This window comes from Pelophylax lessonae (assembly GCF_965119305.1).
Source record: "Pelophylax lessonae genome assembly, chromosome: 2".
NCBI lineage: Eukaryota > Metazoa > Chordata > Amphibia > Anura > Ranidae > Pelophylax > Pelophylax lessonae.
The window spans coordinates 574,257,183-574,267,136 of NC_138769.1; the positions used below are offsets into that span (position 1 = coordinate 574,257,183).

At 43.5% G+C, this 9,954-nt stretch overlaps 1 protein-coding gene across 1 annotated transcript in view; it reads right to left on the reverse strand.

Annotated features, from left to right (window-relative positions):
• The window catches only part of R3HDM2 (R3H domain containing 2), a 271,423-nt gene extending 262,577 nt beyond the window's left edge, over positions 1–8,846 (reverse strand). Inside the window, exon 1 of the mRNA XM_082246039.1 lies at positions 8,785–8,846. The gene's annotated coding sequence lies outside the window, so the exon portion shown is untranslated. The remainder of the gene's footprint in view (positions 1–8,784) is intronic.
• Positions 8,847–9,954: the final 1,108 nt, after the last annotated feature.

Sequence of the window (9,954 nt, forward strand, 5' to 3'; positions counted from 1 at the left end):
TTTCACCTCTATTCACAATCCTATTCGCATATCCATTCTGACTTGTAACCTGTCATGTGACCACTATTCTATCTCTGGAATAAAGCCTTAAGTTACAAAAGGACTGGTTATTGCAGGATTAAAGGTTTAGCTGTATGTTGAGCTGCACACGCCTGGGGCATACGTGTAGTGAGAACAGAACAGTGAAACAGCGGCTATCCAGCAAGTGGGATTTAGGACAGCGACTATACAGAGGCCTGCTACTCTGCCAGCGCAGTCATCTGCATATGCAATACAGCAGTCTCTACACAGTCAAGCATTCCTGCAAGCATCATGTCACATAGCCAAACATCCTCACTCAAGACAAGGTCCCGAGTTTCAGGCTCCTCTAGATCTTCCTCCGCAAGCAATGCATTCGCCATAGCACGTGCGAAAGCTGAAGCCGCCAAGGCGTGAGCAGCCTTTGCCGAGCAAGAAATGCAGATTAAAAAAGGAGAAGGTGATACTAAAAGGAAGAAGCCCTCCTGGAAGTGAGGTTAAAGAAAGAGACAGAGGAAGCTCTCCTAAAAGCAAAGACAGATGAAGCCCTCCTAAAAGCAAAGGCAGAGGAAGCCCGCCTAAAAACGCAGAAAGAGGCAGAAGAGGCCCTCCTAGAAGTAGCCCTAGAGAAGCTCACTGTAGAGAAGGAAGTAGCAGCAGCCATAGCTGAAGCAGAGGCCTTAGAATTAGCTGCATACCCAAGAAGTGAATGCAGCAGACGCAGTAATGTTCTCGATCCAGCAGCTGAAACTCCAAATTCTCTACAACAAACTTCAGATTACATCAATCAACACTTTAAAACAAGCAGTGTCAAAGAGACAAGCCAAAGACACTCCACGGTACTGCCGCAAGTCAGTGACAAGCCTCAAGCCTGCAAACGGGAGAAATCCGTGCAAAGTGACGTCTCCTACGACAGACTCCCCATAAGTTAGATTATAGAATCACCCAATCGCCCTCCAGAACCAACGTCCAAGCCAGAACGGTACACCAGAGGACAGCTTGGTGCCAGCAAAAGGTAGGACTACACACAGCCATCTTACCATGACAACACACAACAGGCTAACCAAGCCACCATAGACTTTGCAAGGTTCTTTGCACGACGCAAATTAGTCACCAAAGGACTTGAAAAGTTTAATGACCGCCCTGAAAACTACAGAGCTTGGCGGTCATCCTTTCAAAACACTATCAGAGACTTAGGGCTATCTTGCAGCGAAGAGATAGAACTCCTGATCAAATGGCTTGGAAATGAGTCTGCCGAGCACGCCAGGCGAATCAGGACAATAAATATAAACTACCCAGACACTGGTCTTAGAACAATTTGGGATAGACTTGATGAGTGTTATGGTTCAGCAGAAGCAGTAGAAAATGCATTATTCAAAAGACTTGATAACTTTCCCAGAATACCTAGCAAAGCCTACCATAAACTTAGAGAGTTAAGTGACTTGCTAATGGAACTTCAAGTAGCTAAATCTGAGGGAGACTTACAAGGACTTGCATTCCTTGACACAGCCAGAGGTGTCAACCCCATTGTGCAAAAGTTACCCTATAACTTGCAAGAGCAGTGGATTACACACGGATCCAGATATAAAAAGACATTCCCTCCTTTTTCTGTTTTTGTGGACTTTGTGTGCCAGCAAGCTAAAACTAGAAATGATCCAAGTTTTGATTTTACGCTGTTGTGTGCTGCTCCTGTGGGACTTAACCCCCGCAAACCTCCAGTAGCAGTACACAAAACTAACGTGTGTCCTCCAGGTTCCTTTCACAGGTCTGCCAACTTCTCTAACAAGAGACAAAGGTCAACGATCCTGGTAAGCAGTGTCCCTTGCATCGGAAGCCGCATCCTCTCCTAAAATGCAGAGCCTTCAGAGAGAAAACCCTGCAGGACCGCAAAGCCTTCCTCAAGGAGAACCACATCTGCTACAGGTGCTGCTCTTCAACATCTCATCTCGCCAAGGACTGCAAGGTCAGTTTAAAATGCACAGAATGTGACAGCTCAGATCACAACACAGGGTTGCATCCTGGGCCAGCTCCATGGACTTTACAACACACCCTCAGCACTAGTGAGCATGGCGGGGACAAGGAGCACACCACCACAACTACACCAGAGGTCACTTCACAATGTACAGAGATCTGCAAAGGAGCCATAGGTGGTAGGTCCTGCTCCAAAATCTGCCTAGTCAGAGTCTACCCAACAGGCCAAAAAGACAAAGCTATTAAGCTTTACGTAATCCTGGATGACCAAAGTAACAAGTCATTAGCCAGCTCAACTTTCTTTGACATGTTCAGCATTAAAAGGCCCCAGCATTCCGTACTCCTTGAAAACTTGTGCAGGAATAGTGGAGACGGCCGGTAGGAGAGCATCCGGCTACCAAATCGAGTCCATCGATGGGCGATCTCGCTTGTCTTTGCCAACTCTTATCGAATGCAATCAGATCCCTGATCATAGATCTGAAATTCCTACACCAGATGTAGCTGCTCATCACCCACACTTGAAACGCACAGCACATCTGATACCAGAACTTGATCCTCAGGCTCAGATTATCCTACTCCTTGGGAGAGATATCTTACAAGCCCACAAATCAAGAGCTCAGATTAATGGTCCCAATAACGCTCCTTATGTTCAGAAGTTAGACCTCAGATGGGTCATCATAGGAGATATGTCTGTCTAGGAAGCGTGCACAAACCTAACTCCGTTAGCAGCATGCTCACAAATACCCTAGAGAATGGATGCCCCTCTCTATTCCAGCCATGCCACAACCATTTCCTTGTTAAGGAATCAGCCTACGCCACCCACTCATCTTGTCCCTTCACAAGCCCCACTAGTGACAACTTTGCCTGTGACAGTGACCAAGACCATTTAGGGTGCACAGTCTTTCAGAGAACTAAAGATGACAATCGTGTGGCAATGTCTATCGAAGACAAGCTTCTTAGAATTAATGGAGCAAGGTCTAGTCAAAGACAGCACAAACAGCTGGGTTGCACCTCTTCCCTTCAGACCACAGAGACAACGCTTACCCAATAACAAAGAACAAGCTTTACAACGTTTTGCTTCCCTTAGACGTAATTTACAAAGAAAGCCAGAGATGAGGGAACATTTCTTTTCTTTCATGGGGAAGATCTTTGAGAACGGTCATGCCGAGGTGGCTCCCACCCCTAAAGACTCGGAAGAGTGTTGGTATCTCCCTATATTCGGAGTGTACCATCCCAAAAAGCCAGGTCAAAGTAGAGTAGTGTTTGACTCTAGTGCCAAATACAAGGGTATCTCCTTAAACGATGTCCTCTTGTCAGGCCCAGACCTTAACAACAAACTCCTGGGAGTGCTCTTACGCTTCCGCAAAGATTCTATTGCCTTCATAGCTGACATCCAGCAGATGTTCCATTGTTTCTTGGTCAGAGAGGAAGACAGGAACTTCCTAAGGTTCCTTTGGTTCCAAGACAATGATCCTTCAAAAGATCTCAGAGTATCGCATGAGGGTACACATCTTTGGCAATAGCCCTTCACCTGCAGTTGCTATTTACGGACTCAGACATTCCGCCCAAGAAGGTGAACTTGAGTTTGGCTCAGATGCAAGACAATTTGTAGAGAAAGACTTATGTGGATGACTGTTTAAAATCCTTACCTTCCAGTGAGTCTGCAATCTGTCTTCTTAAAAGAGCACAGGAAATGCTCGCTTGTTCCAATCTCAGGCTTCACAAGATTGCTTCCAACAGCAAAGAGGTAATGGAAGCTTTCCCCGCTCAAGACCATTCCAGTGATCTAAAGGACTTAGATCTGGGTACAGACTCTTTACCTGTACTACGCAGTCTACGTCTACTTTTGGGACTTTAAATCCGATTCCTTTACCTTCCAAGTAAATGGAGAAGAAAGACCCTTCACTCGCAGAGGTGTCTTGTCTACAATCAATAGCCTGTACGATCCATTAGGATTTGCGGCACCTGTTACAATTCAAGGCAAAGCCTTACTTAGAGACTTGATTCGTGAAACATCCGATTGGGATGCCCCACTACCCCTTGATAAGAGGAACTCTTGGGTAGAGTGGAGGGACTCTTTATCAGTCTTATCTGATCTCCATGTTTCACGCCCATATGCTCCTATACCTTCTACAGAGATACAGAGTCAAAACCTTTGCATATTCTGTGATGCTTCTGTCAAGCAATAGCTACCATGGCCTACTTAAGAATTGTTGACACTACAGCACGATGCCACGTAGGATTCATCATGGGCAAAGCAAAGCTTGCTCCACACCCCGAGCATACTATACCTAGGCTAGAACTTTGTGCTGCAGTGCTAGCTGTTGAACTAGCAGAACTAATAACCTCAGAGATGGACATTGACCTTAAAGATGTTCAGCTCTACACAGACAGCAAGGTAGTTCTAGGCTACATCTACAATGAGACCAGACGTTTCTACGTTTATGTCAACAACAGAGTGTTGAGGATTAGGAGATCCACCAGTCCAACACAATGGCACTATGTACCTACTGCAAAACCAAAATTAAAGCTGCGCTATGGTGATACAATAACTCAAAAAATGCTGCTGTGTGAAAAATCAAAAGGATTTTGAAAAGTGATAGTGCAAATGAACAGCGCAGATTTGATGTGATAAATAACTGAAGAATATATTCCACCGTGCCAATGAATAAATATATAAATATATTTGGGGAATTGTATAAAATTAATTGTGAACAATGTATACATATACAGATGCACTTCATATAAATATAATCACTTTAAAACACCCCGTAAAGTGAGAGAAAGTTCATAAATAAATGATAAAGTCCATCAATCTTGAAAAAACAAACAATCCAAATACTACTCCAGCAGGTGGCCAGTGAAGGATAACAAAAGATAAAGTGCTCAAGTGCCAAAGTTCTTGTGCAAATTCATGCTGCAATAGTACGGTGGTAAGTGACTGATCCTCTCCCCCAAGGTATTGAACTTACCGGACAAAGTGGACCCTAAGACCTTATAGTATCAGGGTCACATAGGCAGAGTCCGGCTATAGATCCGAGATGAACACTTTGGTCTTGGCTGGGAACACCAGGGTTCTCCTATGGGCTTGCACCAAATCAAAGTGGGGATCGTATATATAAAAGGAAAGAGATCTCCAATAGTGTGATATTGTATAAACTTCACTATTAGAAAGGCAGATAAAACACTCACATTTTGATGCATAAAAACAAGCGTTGTATAGTCATATATCACCGGTATGGTTGCCAACAATCGCGGTGTGCAGCAGGCTCCTCTGGCTCCGGCGTGCGTTCCACCGCTACCGGAAATGACGCAACGGAAGGCGTGGAACCGGAAATTGCGTCGACGCGTTTCGCCCACCCACTGGGCGTTATCACATACCCAAATATTTTTAGTTATTTATCACATCAAATCTGCGCTGTTCATTTGCACTATCACTATGTACCTATTGACTACAACCCTGCAGACCATGCTACAAGAGCTGTTGCTGCATGTAACCTGAAAGACACAACATGGTTTACAGGACCTGCATTCTTGTACGATGCAGAACAAACCTTGCCTAAAAGTGACACGATTGAACTAGTAGATCCAGACTCAGATACTGAGATCTCAGCATTTCATACTGCAACTTCAAGTTGCCAGCTTAAATCTGACAGATTTACCAGATTCTCAAAATGGAAGACACTTGTTCGAGCTATTTCTTGTCTTATCCATATAGCTCGCTCCTTTAAAAGGTGACTCAAACAACTGTGACCGCAAGGGATGGCACCATTGCCAAAGGATCAGTTCAGTATTAGAGCTACAGCAGTCTCAGGATCTTATCATCCGCACTGTACAGCATGAAGCCTATGCTAAGGAGATTGACTGTATCTTGAACGGAAAACCTATCCCTAGAGACAGTGCCCTGAGAAAACTTGACCCATTCCTTGATCCAAATGGACTACTTAGGGTAGGTGGTCGTCTAAGACAAGCCAACCTAGAATCGGACGAGAGAAACCCTCTAATTGTTCCTGGTCACCACCACATCGCTTACTTGATTGTGTCACATCATCACTCCCATGTAAAGTGGAAGTCAAAATCTATAAAAACAAGGAGACCAAGTTGTTCCTCAGACCAGTTTCTGAACTGATCTTGCTGTTATCATCTGAGGAATAAATAGTGGTATCTGATGATACCAGGTGGGGAGTGTCATGCCTCCAGCATAAGGAAGTAATTCATTCTATTGGAACTTGTAATACCAATCTTGTCCACAAGATGCCACTGTGACATAGACTGTTATACAGTACTTTATGGTACTTCCTGTTCTCTATTGCTGGATTAGTTCTACCCCTCTCTGAGAGAATCTCCATTTTAAGATTTACCTCAGGAAGGAGCAGACAGCATCTGAGGTTGCTGTGGGAAGATTCCTGAACCCCCCTTTGAAGCATCGCTGGTATGCCTATGAACTGTTGGTTATATACTCAATGCATATACTGTTTGTGTTTGTATACTGATTATATGCCTTTATATGTTTATTTACAGTTTCACCTCTATTCACAATCCTATTCGCATATCCATTCTGACTTGTAACCTGTCATGTGACCACTATTCTATCTCTGGAATAAAGCCTTAAGTTACAAAAGGACTGGTTATTGCAGGATTAAAGGTTTAGCTGTATGTTGAGCTGCACACGCCTGGGGCATACGTGTAGTGAGAACAGAACACACATGTTGAGTCACGCATATTACAACAGCACACGGGTGTCAATATAGCCTTAAGTGGTTATAAAGGCAAAAGTCTCCCCCCCCCCCTTAAAGCATTCGCTGCATTAAGGTTAAAAACAATAAAAACAAAAAAAAAATTTTTTTTAAAGTTTCCCGTAGCCACTCTAAAGAACTCCAGCTTTTGCTCCCCAAAACAGATGCACATGTAAAATGAATCACAACCCCACTGTCAGTTTGTGTGTAGCTTACCTCCTTTAGCTGCATACAGCAGGGTTCTGTGTCTGTGATGTCACTCCTCCTCTTGGCTGAATTTCCAAGTTATATGACTATAATTCATACTAAAAGAATGACAGCAGTTTCTAAGAGCTGAAAAATATCTACTGTGTGTTAACTCATACAGTCAGATAGGTCAGTTGGCTGACTGTCAAGATTCTTGTCCATTAGAAAGGAGCCTTAGTTGTGAGCTTTGAAAATGAACTTCTCCACAATGCCTATTGCTATAGAAGAGAAGGAGCTTGTTTTAAAGTGCTTTAACTGCTTATTTTGATTATGTAAATACTGAAAATGAAACTAAACTTCAAAAAAAAAAAAAAAAATAATGTTTATTCGGTCATACACTCTGCTGCCTACACTACATTTACATCATCTCAACCTAACCAGTTAAAAAGGGCCAAAGACTCTGAACCTGAAAACAACCAAGTGAAAATCAAAGCCCTGGTGATGAGGGAGACCATGGCTGTTTTGCTGTAGAAGGGCAATCACAAGGTATGCGTACCATATTCTCTGCATATTTTCACTTTATAGCAAGGGCTCCTGAAGGCTCAAACGTTAACAAGCAGTTTAGTTCTTTAAGGGTCCTTTCACACGAGCGATCCGATCAGATCCGCCTGTCACTTTTTTAGGCTTATCTGATCGGATCCCCCATGCATGCCTATGGGGCAGTGGATGTCAGCAGAGACATGTCCGCTGACACCACTGCCATCCGCATCCGATCCTGTCCGTGAAATCCGGACAGAAGGAAACCCTATTTTCCATCCGTCCAGGGGATCGGATCGGATGAGAGCGGACAGGCGGTCCGCTCTCATCTGATTCCCCCATAGAGATGCATGGGGCTATGACACCTCCCTCTCGCACACAGAGCGGAGAGGGAGCTGTCACCTGCCTGCTCAGCGGGGATCTGTGTATTGATCCCCCGCTGAGCAGCACGGATCGACCATGTGAAAAAAGCCTAAAGCTTGAGTTTAGGCTCGCGGTGTTGGGAAATCCTCACATCCACATTAGTGCTGTGTAATACTGTGCGTTTTCCATTATCTGCAGGCTGCTGCTTGTGCTAAAAACTCTCCCTGCAGTGCCTTCTCAGAGCCACCAGATGTTGCCCTGAGAAGTCGTCTTATGAAACAGTGGGAGTTAACTGCAGCTGCTGCCGCAGGGACAAAGTTGCACCACTCACCCACCACACCATTCACAGAACTCAAACTGATACATTTCCACAAAGCATCAAATTCTGTTAATGGGTGGAAGAATCCGGTCATTCAACTGTTCGAATCCCCTTTAGGGCGGGCGAGCAGTGCAACTTTTCCCTGTATCAGGAGCTGCACTTAAAGCTCAGAGTCTCGTAGGATTGCCGCTCAGGACATAGAGGATTTTTAGCAGAAGCAGCAGCCTGCAGGTAATGGGATGCACCATATAACATATCTAACATGTATTGTGCTATGTATCCAGAAGAAAAAAGTGTGCAAAGTCTGGGCACATGTTCAGTTCAACATTTAAAAACTGGCGTAAGGTACTGCCTTCATTCTTTTTAGATTTAAGTGAACAAATTTAAACACCTACTTTAACAGATAAACGATCAGGTCTGATAATGCTGCAAATGTCAAGGTTCTGAAACAACAGACACTGAACACCAGTGATCTCATATATCAGCAACATTACCAGGTTTGAAAACAGAGAATCCACATTAAAGCAGAGTATTAACTATTTTACTCCAATTACATTTCCAGACACATTGAGCCTGGTTTCCTAAAGGATATGCACATATGCTGGTGCATCAATCATGCGCACAGAACAACATTTATATGCAGAATTTACTCACAAGTGTTCTTTGGAATGTATGCTTCAGTGTCCTCACATCAGTCAGCTACCCCGTGCGTGCCTAAAATAAACATGTGAACTTGTTATTTTCTCACCATTTTAAAAGATGCATACAATAAAGGAATCAATAGTGCATAGCTATCATTAGAAGAGACTGAAAACCCTGCGAGTGGTTCTAAAGTCGAAGATTCTTTTTTTTTTTAAACCTTAATGCAAAGAATGCATTCAAAACTACTCCCCTTTTCCCCCTACCTGCCATGCTATTCTCATATCGAAAATGAAGCAGTTACTAAACTTAAAGTGGATGTAAACTCTCTCCTATACCCAGTGAATAGCCTCAGATGTTACACAGAGATTAAACAAGTCTCCCTATATAAGATTTGTATATCTGCGGTCCTCAGCTTAATATACTGTTTCGAAAGAATACATTGTGTAAGATTTTTTTCTTCCCGTTTCAGCTGTGGGAGTGTAGTCGTGGCATACACTGCGTGACAGCCGATTGGAGGAAAGGCACACACCCCCACTTCACATAGGTAGAGGAAGGAAAGAGTGTGCAGAGCTGTGCTGTGATTACACCAGCTCTCTGGTAATCTATAGCACCCACCCCGACACAAATTTTCAGCTGCTTTTATCTCCTGTCTCTGAGAACTTGTCAGAAGTTATCATGCTGATAACAGAAGAACTGAGCAGCATAAAGACAGAGGACTTAAGGCTTTGGAGATTCATAAAATCGGGTTTACATGCATTTTAAGAAAGTTCTTGTATGACAGAAAACAACTTCAGAAGTGATGTAATGTGTTGTACTGTTATATACACACACGTGTGTGTTTGCAGTTAACAGTATATATATATATATATATATATATATATATATATATATATATATATATATATATATATATATATATATATATAAAACAGCGTATATTCCTGTATGTTGAGGTCGTTGAGCCACAATGGTCGGTGGTGACACATGCAACCTCTTGCCAGAGCATTGCTTCACTATGCCATTACCGTGGATGCCACACTATGCTGGTTTGTGCTTGGATTTGGCCCCGTTTGTCCTGTCGGGCCCTCGTGGATCCCAGGCCCACAGCTCCCGGGATAGACATTCCCAGCGGCAGCAAATAGAACATGAGCATGCAATTTTTTAACAGATTTCAATTATGCA